The sequence below is a fragment of the Gossypium hirsutum genome, chromosome A02 (assembly GCF_007990345.1).
Source record: "Gossypium hirsutum isolate 1008001.06 chromosome A02, Gossypium_hirsutum_v2.1, whole genome shotgun sequence".
Classification (NCBI taxonomy): domain Eukaryota; kingdom Viridiplantae; phylum Streptophyta; class Magnoliopsida; order Malvales; family Malvaceae; genus Gossypium; species Gossypium hirsutum.
In genome coordinates, this window is record NC_053425.1 from 55,403,160 (window position 1) to 55,417,716 (window position 14,557).

Here is a 14,557-nt window from a genome sequence, read left to right on the forward strand (position 1 = left end):
TTTTAGGACAGTTTGAGTTCAAAGAAAAATATGGCTCAAAACAGTTCAAACACTAGAAATAGTTAGGCATATGACATTGTTCCCTCTCTTCCCCCTTAATGTTGCATCCAAGTTCATCTTGGCTTTTTTCTCCCTCTCTGACCTACCTTATTTCTCCATGTAGGAAGATACAATCTAATACTAGCAACTAGGTTAGCTTAACGAGTTGTGGTGCATTGATGACTAAGTTCTCTCTCACTTTTGAATTTTTTTGGAATTTTTTTCAGTACATTTTTGCCCAACCTAGAATCACTATATCACATTGTTTCTTCCTTTGTTGTTCTCTCTCTTCTTCTTTTTTTTTTTGGAAACCACTATAATGTATCTACTTAAACCCTCAATATTTATGGCATGACATCTATTTTGTAATGTATTAAAGGGCCAAAGATAGGGAAGAGTTCAAGTTTTCAATTTATGTATGGTCTTTGGGTTTTAATTTTTTGTACGTTCGTCAAAAAGGACTTATCAGGCTCAAATAAGGAGACTAGGGATTCATAGCATTAAGGTATAGTCATTTGAGAACTAGCTATTAAAACAATGCCTTATGTCATTGCTAAGCATCCCACCATACACAATTTCTTTCATACTTCGAATCAAACCGAATGAATAATAATCAATTCAAGCATTCATGTCTCTATGGCTATCTAAAAGACTTATATCTCATATGGCATTATCAAACATACTTACTTAGGTACCTCTAATCTATTATGCAATTTGACTAAGTAACCTAATCAATTTCCCTAACAAAATAATCAATTTATCTTATATCAATCAACAATTTCATGCTTGACTAGAACCATTACATGCTTTATTATCTTCAACCGCTATTCATAGTATTAATATAATCCAACCACCATGCAACAATAATAATTTTTTAAAGTAAATAAATAATTGACAACAACAAAATAAAAACACGCAAACTTATCCTATCCCCGCACTTTAGAACATACATTTCCCTTAACAAAAAATAATTAAAATGCAAAAAAGAAAACTTCCCTATGTAGGTTGGATCCTTGTTGTTATGATAATCTTAGGATTTGTGTGCTCCAGACGGATAAAAAAAAGTACCTAAAAATATACTACAACAAGAAATATGATATAAAGAAAAAAATAAAAATAAGAATGAGAAGTGTCGATAATGGATGACAAAACATCTAAAAATATTTAGATGAATTTGGGCCTTAAATGTTGCAAAGTACGTTTTGTCTAGGATGTCGCGACATTGGGGTGTGATGTCGTGACCTCGAGCCCAGTTTTAGGCTTCTTCAATTTGTTTTTTCGGTTCTGTCCCTCCATGGTATCTACACATGCTCTAGGAAAACTAAACACAACAAAGATTAATAAAATAAATGAATAAAAAATAAAAACAAAAACAAAACAAAACAAAACTTAAAACAGGAAATAAAAGTTCTTTAAAAACCAGGACAATCTGTGTCGCCACCATAGAAGAACTTCCAGCTGGTTCTCAACACGTTGATTCGATGTTTGTTCAGCTGCCGATCTATATGAACCAGCCCTTTTGGTCGCTTCTAATGATGTTGCCTTATTTTCGTTCGATGCAACATCCACATTACGAGCCACTTAGTGTCAAATCCGAGCCAACCCCAAATCATTTTTGGGGTATTATTGCCTCAAGCTTCCTTATCTCCATGTCGTGTGAAGTTTTGGCCATTCAAGCTCTTTTGCCCTTGTCAGATGAGAATGAGTCAAACTCATCGATCTCTTCGGTTTATACCTTTTCTATTGTGGCAAGAAGGTGTATTGGCTCTTCTACACCTCTATTTAGAATCGGTTTAAGCTACATGTTAGTGGTTACTTCTACTTTTATGTCAGTGGCTACATCTACTATTATGTCTAATTCTATGTCAGTTGGATCAGAGACTACTTGGTCCTATTCGATTCATCCCCATGATCTTCGATTCCAAACTCTTGTCGATTGTTATTGTCTAATTCAAGGTGATCAACTATAATACGAGGATCTTCAGGATCATATGCTCGACCTCTTCCCTGAGAGTTAGCACCTCAGATATCTGTTGGAGCATTTTCCTCATCTGTTCAATCATGCCTGACATGTTTGATAATCTTTGGAATTGGACGGCTCAACAGTTTCACTTGAAGTAATCTTATGCAGATCACAAAGAGATTCATTTGAGTGTTTAGGTATATCATTACATTTTTTATATGAGTCATAAAGTGGTTCGTGTGAGTACTCATTGTCCTCACACCCATTATCATTGCTTCATTGGTTCGTCGTGGCTCCATTTGACCAACCTATTATGTATTTCCATTTGTCATCCCAAGAGGTCCTTTCATCATTAAACCACCTAAAATCAAAATTTTCCATAATTAAATTGTTTAGTCAACAAGATAAATGCAAAAATTTTGAGAATAAAAATAACACAATTAATGAATATAAAAATTAACACACTATCTGGCTCATTCTTCTTTTGACTAATATTATTTACAAGTAATCAATGAAATAACAATTATCACCATCGCAATCCCTGACAACGGCGCCAGCAACTTGACCACCTCCGGACATACCAACATCCAGAGTGTGAATACTACAACTAACAACTAAAGATATAGATTTGAGGCAATGTCTGCAAATATACGGGTCAGGTTGTAATATGGTTTGTTTACAATAAAACACTTGATAAGTATTCCGAGGATCGTACCTAAAGGATTGTAGTTTAGGGAAAACTGTTATTAATTTAATTATAAAAAATAATTATTAATCTACTCGAGTCATGAATTAGTAGTGTTAATCAGGAAGCAAGATGATGATAATAATAAACAAAATAAATAGAATTAAGTCTAAATATACTCCTCAGTTCATGTATCGACTACTCTTATTCCTTTTTATTACTACGCGAGTTCCTTTAGCCTAGATTCAATTATTTTACCTAATTAATTATTGATGTAGGGTTCTAATCAATCAATTAGTTGATACTCTAGCAGGATGTTCCGATCTTTTGATCTTCCACTAAAATAACGAGTCGGGAAGGACTACTTATCTTCTGACCTCACAATCTAGACCAGTTCGAGGTTCAGGTGTTCACGAATAGGCCATACCAATTTTGGGTTAATTCCCACCTAAATGACTTCCTAGGGTCATTAAGCCTAAGTTTTAAGTTCTTTATCTCCCAAACAATTGATATTCTAAGAAACACTATCCTTCATTCAATTAATAAGATTAGAAAAGTTCAAACCATGAGAAGTATGTATGAAGCATAAATTGATTATCTTTACACAAACATTCAATTAAACAATGTTAAAGAAAGAGATATAAAGAATAGAATAAAGGAAAAGAGATGCTCATGGATTTATCGATGAAAGCGTGGCTCCTAACCAATCTCCACTCGTGAGAATCTCACTTCGAAATAGGATCTTCCACTTAAAAGAACATAAAATACCCTAAGTAAAAACTAAGAATGAAATAAAAACCCTAAGTATATTTTTTGCCTCCCTAAAATTGTGTGTTTAAACTAATTACCATGGCTTTTATATAGGCTAAACTCGAAATATTAAAGTGCCTAAAATATTCTTAAATTCCTTAGAGTTTGACTAGAATAGATACTCCTAATTTCCCTAAAATATGTAATTAAAATGTGCAGGAATTTTGGAGTCCTCAAGGGCTTGGTTGCAACACAGGCCTAGGATGTTGCAACCAACCACAATGGGTATGTCGCGATATAAGAGGGCTATGTCGTGACATCGAGAGCAGTTTCACTCTAGAACTTGATTTTAGCTTCTATTTTCGATGTTAAGACTTTAGTATCTTGGTGTCATGACATAGGCATCAGTTTTGGCCCGTATAAGCATCTTTAGCTCCCAGCTTGACCTACAAGCTCATGTAACCTTATTTAGATATATAAAATGTAATAAAAATACTAAAAAGCATAAATTACTACTTTAAGTATGAAAACCTAAATATATACTAAGATGATTTGATTTAACCATTAAGCAAGCTAAAGTTATCTATAAAAAGGATGTAAATAACAGTGTATTTCATGGTAGATCATTGCTCTACCAGAGGCATCACAAGGAATGTTTTACATAGAAATTACTTACCCAAATTTGTTGACATACTTGATCGATGCGTACTTTTTCATATTAGATAATCATAAGAAAACTTATAATTTAACTTCTCACTCAAACAATACCTTACTCATGCAGAGTCCTTACATTACTTTGCATATACACTTACCAGCTGTCCTAGATATTTTCTTTATATGTACTTTTAATTGAATAGTCCATATGCAAGAGCCAAGATAGAGACTCACCTGATACTCACCTAAACTACATCTTGGAGTTCCAAACTTAAACATCCTTCTTGAACTAACAACAACAGCTTAAAGAACATAGAACCACCATTAAAACCTATTTACAAATAAATGGCTAGTATCTCAATTACAGACGACACCCATGTAGGGTCTATTATTCGCAACTCATTGTTCATATCTTCTTACTATACTTATTCTTTAAAAAAAACTTAACATGCAGAGCTATCAGATTACCGGAGAGGTGGAACATCCACTAATTAATTCAAAAATCTTTTCTTCTAGCTTAATAAAAGAGAAGAAAACATATAAGTTTAAGAAGATGAACCAAAAAATAATATTGAAAGAAGAAAAATCATCCCCCAAACAAAATTTTCTCATAATATATATATTCAGTTCCCCCTAATAGAAATTGACAAATGTCGATTGTATTCAAAATTTGTCCTAATAAATGGCTTACAAAATTCGATAGAAACATAAACAAAAATACTGTATAACTATTATTTGACCAGTCAGTTCAATTGACTCCTAACCATATCACATTGCAAACCCAATTAGCATAGTGCTTAAGCAAATTGGGCATATTATACTTTTGGCAGTAACTCTCACCAGGCTTACTCTTCACTTATCATATTCTTTTCTTCAGTAACATAATACCCTAAGATAAAATGTTTAATTACTTCTACAGCAGATACTGTAAATCAAACTGTAATCCACCAAAAGATTGCTAATAGGTAGACTACACTACGCTAAATAGCTAACTTCACATGTACACGTCTTCTAGTCAGATCCTCTAGATTTGGGGTGTGACTTGGACTACTAACTTTGCCTATATATAGTAAGTATAGGTTAAGCTTGGGAGCTTTTGACCAAGTCGTTTTAAGGTTTAGTTAGTAAATTTAAGATTTTAATTTAGTTTTATTTTCTTCGAAAATAGTTTTATTTTCTTCTAAAAATAGTTTTATTTTCTTATTCTTCAACTTGGATTAGATTTGAGTCCAAGTCTTCATTGTTAAATATTTTCATATTTTTCTTTTATGTTTCTCTTGCAAACAATGATATCTTAATAAATGTTAAAGGATTTTGTGGATCTGAGAACATCCAATTTATCAAATGGATTAATTTATATCATTCTCTCATTTTAATTTAATTTTGATGAAGATGGCAATTGAATCGATGTATTGCTAAGTCTTTTAGGAGATTAATGAGCAAATGTGAGAGTGATTAACAGAAGAATAAGGGTTTTCCATACAAATTTATTGATGTAAATTATGTATGCTTAAACCCTAAGATTGATGACCCTAGGAAGTAATCTAAGATAAACAAGGTTGGAAGATAAGTTTACTAAGCAAATAGTAATTTACCCCGATCAAGAAAGTGTGGTCAGAATATAAATGACTATTGATTGATTAATTAATTAGTAGAGGCCGGAAGGTAATATTGGTTAGTTAATAAATAATTCATTAAAACAAACCTGAGTTCTGATGTTAATTACAACCATAGAAGTGAGTTAATCTTCTGTATGTTAATTGAGATTTTCTTCATTGATTTATTTTTTCCTATTTATTTTATTTTATTTCATAATATTAATTTTAATATTATTGTTTATTGTAATATGATTTTTGGTGATTATTGTTTAGACCTGTTATTTAACAGCTTGTTTTTAGTTAAATCGGACAATGGTTTCGGAACCAGAAATCTAAAGTCAAAAATAATTATTTTATTATTGTTTTAATGTTTACAGCATGATAGTATGTTGTGTGAAAGTTTCGTTTAGAAATTTTATTGTTTGAAAGCTTAATCTGATAAAAAGGACTAAATCCCGTAAAGTGTCAAACTTGAGTTCTATTAGCTAAAGGTGTTTAATAGCTATAAAACCTTAAAGTTAAGGTCCTTAAGTGGTAATTAGACCATTAAATAAGATTGGTATTGTTGAAATTAGTATGATTAATTAAAGTTATATTTGTCAATTGGTAATTAAACTTAAAATAAATAAAACAAAAGCCATTAAACTCATAATCTTCTTCATCCAACAGATTTTAACAACAAAAAAAAAACCATTTTTAGGGCTTGAAATTCGACAAGCTTTTCTCCTTCACTTAGATCAAGAGAAACGAAGTTCGGATCTAGATCGCGGGAAAACAAAGTACTCGACTAATCGACCTATTTCATTGTTTTAGTGAATTAAAGCAAGTTCATATATAATAAGTTTGTTATAATTGTATTTTAAATGTTTTGATATTGCATAAACTGTGAATACGACATTACGGATATATTTGATAACGACTCGACATTGGAAATCCCGGTTGAACCTTAGGAATAGATTAGGATACAAATAACATGTCATTAGGGATAGTTATTAAGATAGCTTCGGCTATGTATTGGCACTTCGTATGTGTTATCGAAATGGCTACGGCTATGTAAATTAGCACTTTGGGTGCAAGATTATTGAGATAGCTTTGGCTATATTATTATTGGCACTTATTGTGCGAGATTCTCGGGTATCTGATTTTATTCCAAATGGTTCAACGGGTTTATTAAGGATATGAATTGGTGAGAACAGATACGTATTGGTATAGGTATGTACCGAAACTGAATATGTTTTGAGCATATGAGCAAATTGAGTTCAAGACTAAATAGATGATACAATATATGTTAACATTATTGTTTTACATATTTTGTAGTATGTTAAATGCTTATTTTGAATGTTAACTAAATGGTGAGTTTTGCTTATTATTTTCATACGAGCTTACTAAGCTATAAAGCTTACTCTGTTTTTTTTTCATGTTTTATAGTGATTTCAAAGCTAGCTCAGATTTGTGGATAGTCGAAGACTTCATCACACTATCAAGCTATCATTTTGGTACTTTTGAATCTATGTTTCGAGTATATGGCATGTATAGGAACTTTAGTCATTTTGGTATATAAGTTGATGATGAATTTAGCCATTGGAATTGGCTTGTAAATGTCTAAGGTTTGGTTTGTATATATAGCCATGTGAGTTGGCTTAATTTGGTTAGATTGGTTGTATATATATATGTGCATATGGCCTATGTTATGTGATTGAGGTTGGCTTTGTGATGCTTATTGATAGTAGGAATTATGGATGTCAAATGGTTGGTACTTGAGAAGATGTATGCTTGTGAATTTGAGATAATGATGCATGTTTGGAAATGTCTAATTAGTTGAAATGTATATGTGAATTTTTTTGAATGATGCATGTTTGGAAATGTCTAATTAGTTGAAATGTATATGTGAATTTGGTATAAATAGATTGGTCTATTTTGTGACTTGTGTGCATTGTGGGCAATGATATTCAGTTAGCATGAATTAGGCTTGATTTAGTTGGTTTGGATGCCTATATATGCTATGAATTGTGCAAATTGGTTTCTGTAGGTTTGTGAAAGTTTGGGTGGCAAAATGTCCTGTGAATAGCCTATTTTTGTCTATACAAACAGAATCACGAACGCGTGTCTTAGCCGTGTGTGACACATGGTCAAGTTGCACGGTCGTATGCCCTCTGGTGTTGAAATTGAAAACAAGTCAGTATACTCCACACGGCCTCACACACGGACGTGTGACCTGGCCGTGTGGCATAAGTTAATATACCTTACAAGTTTGGCATGGCCTAGCACACGGCCTAGACACGGGCGTATGTGGCCATTTTTAGGGCACACGAGCTAGATACACGAGCATGTGTGTTAGCCGTGTGACCCAAGTTAGAGAGTTACACGGGGTCAGACACGGGCTAAGACATGGCCATGTGCTCCTATTTCGATTGTCCACACGGCCTGTGATACTCTTACACGGCCAAGCCACACGGGCGTGTGTCCCCTGTTTTTGAGAAAATTTTCTAAGTGCTCAAAAAGTTTCTAAAGTTACCGGTTTAGTCCTAAACCACCTTGAATGCATGTTTTGGGCCTCATAGGCTCGTAGTAGGGACGATATGAATGTTATTGATTGTAATTGCATGAAATTGAAAATGTATGTGAATTGTATGTGTAATTATATAATATATTCAGTAATGCTCTGGAACCTTATTCCGGTGCTGAATACAGGTGAGAGGTGTTACATTTATTGGTACAAGAGCTACGGTTTAGTCAACTCTTGGACTAACATAGCATGTGTGAACCATATATAACATGTGATAGTTTGATGACTCTTGACAATTTAAACTATGTTTTCATATAGCAAATGGATCACAATCGAGCTATAACTGATGATGTTGAAAGTAATGCACCTGCTTCTGTTCATGGAGTAGCGAAGTCAAAGTCGAGACCCATATCGGGTAGCCAGGGAAGAGAGGCTAAAGAAGCCTTCTTCCAGATGATGAATGAGTGGTTTATGGAGTATGCTTGAAATCTAGCTATTCAACAACCTCCAACCCCACCTAATCCCCAACCGGTTCCCATAGCTCCTCAAGGTATAGAGTTTTTACTACTGAATAAGCCGCCAGTTGATAAGATTAGAAAACACGGAGTAGAAAAGTTTAGAGCTAATGTGGATGACTATCTCGAGAAAGCTGAATTTTGGCTTGAAAACACTATTCGGGTGTTTGATGAACTTTCGTGCACACCAGCTGAGTGTTTAAAATGTGCCGTTTCACTTTTAAGGGATACCGCGTATCAGTGGTGGAATACTTGGTGTCTGTGGGATCGAGATAAAGGGTTACCTGGGAATTCTTTCAAGCTGAGTTCAAGAAGAAATATATCAGTCAACGATTTATTGATCAAAAGCGAAAAGAGTTTCTTGAACTGAAACAGGGTCGCATGTCTGTAACTATAAACGAGCGAGAGTTTGTGAGACTAAGTAAATATGCTCGGGAATGTATTTCAATTGAGGTCATTATGTGTAATAGATTTGAACTTGGGTTGAACAAGGATATTTGATACAATCTGACCTTGTGATGAATCGAATTATATGTAAAATGCCCGATCGTCTACGAGAAGCAATGATAATTTAGTTTAGTGAAATTGGTATGGAATGAAGTTGTTTTGACAAATTAGCGGTTGGTTTAAGATTATGGTATGAAAAAGGTAAGGTGGAAAAGAAGGAATTTGTTTTGGTTCAAAATAGTAAGATGTGAAAAGAAAGAATTAGTTTTGGAACCAAATGGTTAAGAAAGGAAAATGGATTGAAAAAAAGTGCAAACAAGAACCAATACTGATTTGGTATTGACCTATTGCTTATAAGCCCTTTAGTTTGGTTTAAGAATGGTTATGGTGACCTCAACCCACTATCTAGCAAGATAAGAACCTCGGTATGTTTAAACGCCACACTACAAGTAGTGATAAGTTTGGTTTCCGTCAAAGAAAACAGATGACACAACTAGAACACTAGGTAGCCAACGAATCCTTGAACGAAAATAAAGAAAAGTTTGCCTCACAAATTTGGCAGCATAAAATTAACAAAATGTCCCAAAGTTCTTCCATTCAATAAACTCGTTACATATATTTATAGTGTCAGAAAAGGCTAGTTGAATGGTCACTTTTAATTAAGATAATAATGAGGCCTAATGAAAAGTCACAACTATAGAAATTCTAATCCAAGTAACTCCAGCCTTCAATGTGATTTACTTCTTCAATTAAGTTACTTTCAAAGTCTTTTGAAGTCTCCATGAGCAACCGAAAAGACACCAACTTCTTTGATGGAGAATTGAATGCATGTAGTGATTACTCATGAAGCAAACGGTTATAGAAGATGAAATAAAGTTGCTGCCCAATTTAAAGAAGAATAATGCTCTCCTTTAATCGATAAAACAACTTCTTAATGATATTTAAAGCCTCTTTGTAACAGCCTCTTTTTTTGTAACCGAAATCTCTTGAAAAGTCACCTTATTGAATGCATAACAGCCTTTAAATGTAATGAATGTGAGCTGGAAAGTCACCTACAATTAACACATGTAACCGACACATTTATTCAATTATTAAACTTAAAATAAATTAACAACTAACTTAAATAAATGAACTATCACTTATGCATCATTTATTCCAACAACTAATTTAATTAAGTGAAGCATTATTAAATGAACTTTAACTCATGTATCAATAAATTATCCTAGTAACTAGATTATTTAATGAAGCAACTATTAAATCAAGCTCATAAAAAATTAATTAATTAAACTAGGATGAGTTGAATTAATGATCAGAAACTCATTTATTAAACTAAGATGCTTAAATGCAAGTATTAAAATACAACTAAATGCAAAGCTAAAAAATAAAAAGTTCAATTTAATTGGAACGGGTTCAAAGAACTGAAATTGAGCTGAAATCGGTTTGCAATATGTTGCAAGGAAACTTTATTGAACTAGTCCTAACTCGTTCTATTTCTCCAACCAAAGCCTCGCCCCACAATTGGTTAACTAAGGCCGAAATGGCCTCTTTGAATTGCTTAGCTCGAGCTCGCGTAATTGGTACTTGGGGCAACACCGTTGAATCCTTGCTTGAACTTGATGCACTCCAAGATGCTATCGTATCAATATCAGACTGTTAGTCAGGATTGTTGAATTAAAAGAATTCATTGTATTGGTTGACAGAGCTTGTAAAGCTGAAGAACTTGGCAAAGAAAAGAGAAAGGCATATTTCGAGGCTAGAGAATCAAGAAAAAGATCGATGAATAAGATGTATAAGTCTTTATCAAATAAATAACGGGATTAGTTCAGTCGTTCAAATGCTTCAACTGGATATCCAAACAGAGATCATGGAAAGCAGTACTCAAGTCCTAAGGCTCAAGCTACATCAGTATCAAGTGTGGGCAGTGTAAGAAATAAAAAACCCGAGTGTCAGCAATGTAGACTACATTTTGGAGACTGTTGGTTGATTAATAATAATAAAGCTTGTTTTAGGTGTGTTTCGCAAGAACACTTTATTCGTGATTGTCCTTAGTTATCCGAGAAAGATAATTTTTAGACTTTAAGACCGAGCAATCCTGCTACTAGAGGTAGGACATCAAGAAATGCGGGGAATGTAACTACTAGTAGAGGAACAATAAAGGACTCCGCTGTGAGATCCAAGGCCAGAGCACCTACTAGAGCTTAGGCGATTCGTGCTCACGAAGAGGCATCGTCACCTGATGTTATCACTGGTACATTTTCTCTTTATGCCACTATTCTTGTGCATTGATTGATCCTAGATTGACTCATTCGTGCATCTTCATGAATTTAGTGTCTAGTAAGAGTTTGTCTGTTGAGTCTACAGAGTTTATGATTAAAGTGTCTAACCCCTTAGGCAAATATGTTCTAGTTGATAAAGTTTACAAGAACTATCTTTTAATGATTCGAGTTCACTGTTTTCTGGATGATTTGATGCTTTTGCCATTTTTTGAATTCAATGTGATACTGGGTATAGATTGGTTATTTCTGCATGATGCTGCTGTAAATTGTAGATGAAAGATTATTGAATTGAAATGTCAGAATAATGAAATCATTAGAATTGAATCAGATGAATCGAATGAATTTCCTGTTGTGATTTCGTCTATGTTAGCTCAAAGATGTATGAGAAAAGGTTGCGGAGCTTATCTTGCTTATGTTTTAGATACAAAAGTGTCTGAATCGAAAATTGAGTCAGTACCAGTTGCTTGTGAATATCTGAATGTGTTTCCAGAAGAATGACAAGGGTTGCCACCGATCAGAGAGGTCGAATTTGCTATTGAATTAGTTCCGAGAACATCCCCAATATCAATAGCTCTGTACAAAATGGCTCCGACAGAATTGAAAGAGTTGAAAGTTCAGTTGCAAGAATTAATGGATAGAGGTCTTGCACGACCTAGTTTTCTGCCCTAAGGTGCGCTAGTGTTGTTTGTAAAGAAGAAAGATGGATCAATGAGAATGTGTATTGACTATCGTTAGCTCAATAAGGTTACGATAAAGAACAAGTATCCGTTGCCGAGAATAGATGATTTATTTAATCAGTTGAAAGGAGCAACAGTGTTCTCGAAGATTGATCTACGATCTGGTTACTATCAATTGCGAGTGAAAGATTTGAATCTGCAAAAAACTACATTCAGAACAAGGTACAGGCACTATGAATTTCTTGTTTTACCTTTTGGATTAACTAATGCACCTATCATTTTTATAGATTTGATAAATCAGATTTTTAGACCGTATTTAGATAGATTCATTGTAGTATTCATTGACGACATTCTGATCTATTCTCGAGATGAGTCTGAACATGCCTAGCATTTGAGGATTGCGCTACAAACCTTAAGAGATAAGCAATTATTCGCTAAATTCAAAAAATGTGAGTTTTGGCTCCGAGAAGTTATATTTTTGGGACATATTGTTTTAGCTGAAGGCATACGAGTTGATCCGAGCAAGATTTCTGTAGTTGTTGATTGCAAACCACCAAGAAATGTATACGAAATCAGAACCTTTCTGGGGTTAGATGGCTACTATCAACGTTTTTTTCAAAGGATTTTTGATGATTGCTACACCAATGACTAGATTGCTACAAAAAGATGTGAAGTTTGAGTGGTCTAAAAAATGTCAATAGACTTTTGATCAATTGAAAACACTGTTAACTGAGGCACCAGTGTTGGTTTAACCTAAATCGGGTAAAGAATCTATAATTTTCAACGATGCATCATTGAACGGTCTGGGTTGTGTTTTGATGCAAAAGGGAAAAGTGATAGTTTATGCCTCCAAACAGTTGGAGCCGTATGAAAAGAATTATCTGACGCATGATTTAGAGTTGGCCACTATTATATTTGCATTGAAAATTTGGTGACATCATTTGTACGGTGAGAAGTGTCATATCTTTACCGATCACAAGAGCTTGATATATATAATGACTCAGAAATATTTGAATTTGTGTCAACAAAGATGGATAGAGTTGTTGAAAGACTATGAGTAAGTGATTGATTATCATCCGGGGAAAGCAAATGTAGTCACGGATGCTCTGAGTAGAAAATCATTATTTGCCTTGAGAGCGATGAATACTCAACTAACCTTATCTAATGATGGTTCAATTCTGGCAGAGTTGAAAGCTATATCAATGTTTCTTCAACAAATTTGTGACGCTCAGAAGTGTGATAATGCATTGCAAGCCAAAAGAGTGCATTGTGAATCGTCAGTAATTCAAACAATCAGATCAGATCCGATGATTGTTTAATGTTCCAAGATAGAATTTGTGTACCAAAGAATTCCAAAATTATACAAAAAAATTCTTAACGAAGCACACAGTGGTTGTTTATCTATTCACTTGGGGAGTATTAAAATGTACAAGGACTTGAAACAGTTGTATTAGGGGTTGAGCAAAAAACGAGACATTTTAGAGTTTGTGCCGAGATGCTTAGTTTCTCAACAAGTTAAAGTTGAACATTAGGTGTCTTCGGGATTGTTACAACTGATGATGATTCTAGAATGGAAATGGGATAGAATTATGATAAATTTAGTATCGAGTTTGCCCTTGTCTTCGAAAAAGGAAGACGCTATTTGGGTTGTTGTTGATCGACTGATGAAATCAACACATTTCATTCCAATACGTACAGATTATACACTTGATAAATTGGCTGAGTTGTACGTTGCTGAGATAGTTAGATTGCACAGGGTGCCAGCTTCAATTATATCAGATAGAGATCTGAGGTTTACATTACGATTTTTGAAGAAATTACAAGAAGCTCTAGGTACGAAGTTGAAATTTAGTATCGCATTTCATCCACAAACCGATGGCCAGTCTGAGAGAGTAATTCAGGTTCTCGAAAATATGCTTCATTGTTGTGTTTTAGAATTTGAAGGCAACTGGGAGAAATATTTGCCATTGGTTGAATTCGCATATAACAATAGCTTCCAATCGAGCATAAAGATGACACCGTATGAACCTTTGTATGGTCACAAATGTCGAACTCCTTTGTATTGGACCGCACTGAGTGAGAAAAAGATTCATGGTGTAACATCTTGATTTTAGGCCTAGTCAGAATAGTGATTTTGAAACCACAAATTCAAAGTAAAAATAATTATTTTATGATTATTATGAGGTCTATGATATGATTGCATGCTTGTGTGAAAATTTCATGAAGAAATTTTATTTATAAAGTGTCCAATTTGACATTTAGGACTAAATTGCAAAAGTTGCAAAATGAGAGTTCTAGAAGCTTTAAGCATGAAATTGCCATGGATTATTAATTAGATGTCCTTAAATAGCAATTTGGCCAATTTCTATTTTTATGGACAAAAATGAGCAAGAATAGGAAAAATTTGAAAGAAATGCCTTAAGGGCATTTTTGTCATTTGGTTAATA